This window comes from Varanus komodoensis, unplaced genomic scaffold (assembly GCF_004798865.1).
Source record: "Varanus komodoensis strain SLA01 unplaced genomic scaffold, ASM479886v1 scaffold1, whole genome shotgun sequence".
Lineage (NCBI taxonomy): Eukaryota > Metazoa > Chordata > Lepidosauria > Squamata > Varanidae > Varanus > Varanus komodoensis.
In genome coordinates, this window is record NW_025335268.1 from 11,234,358 (window position 1) to 11,234,996 (window position 639).

Consider the following 639-nt stretch of genomic DNA (forward strand, 5'->3'; position numbering starts at 1 on the left):
TAGATCAGCTGCTTGTGAAACCTTAACACTAACTTTTTAGTTTGAGAATACTTTGACATTACATGCAGAGTTTGAAATTGAAGTGGCTCCTTTGTAGTGTTATTGTGTTAAGTGAGAATATTCCAGAACATGAAAGAGAAGCATTTTGTTGGTTTGTTTTAAACATGCATTTATTGTCATGTCATGTTTCTTTGTTTGCATTCTATTGCCTATTAATCGTTGGAAAAATCCTATTGAAGATAAACGTCTTGCAGCTTAGGAAAGATTATACTAGCATTTCAAATCTGATAAAAGTGTCTTTGTTGCAACAACAGAGAATTGCTTTAAAAGGTTTATACTGAACGCCCGAAAGGTGGAATTGAACCACTCTGTCGCTAAACAGCTACAGGTTTGAAGCCTGCACCCCAGACCACTGAGGATCATCCGGGCAACGGTACCAAATATCTTTTCTGCTATATAAACCATTCGTCTCTTTCAATATGTAAGGATATGGTGGGACTGTAGGGAAAAAAGAAAATAATATTGTGCCCGAAAGCTTAGGACAGAATCAATCATCATAGATCACTTAGTTGTACATTATATTACTTATAGGTGTCTCAATGCAATGAATTATTTATCTATGCTGGAGATATACTCCTA

The 639-nt window shown here is 35.5% G+C and overlaps 1 non-coding gene across 1 annotated transcript; it reads right to left on the reverse strand.

Annotated features, from left to right (window-relative positions):
* Positions 1–342: 342 nt before the first annotated feature.
* On the reverse strand, positions 343–429 carry TRNASTOP-UCA. Its single transcript has one exon. It is a non-coding gene; the product is annotated as a tRNA-Sec (tRNA).
* Positions 430–639: the final 210 nt, after the last annotated feature.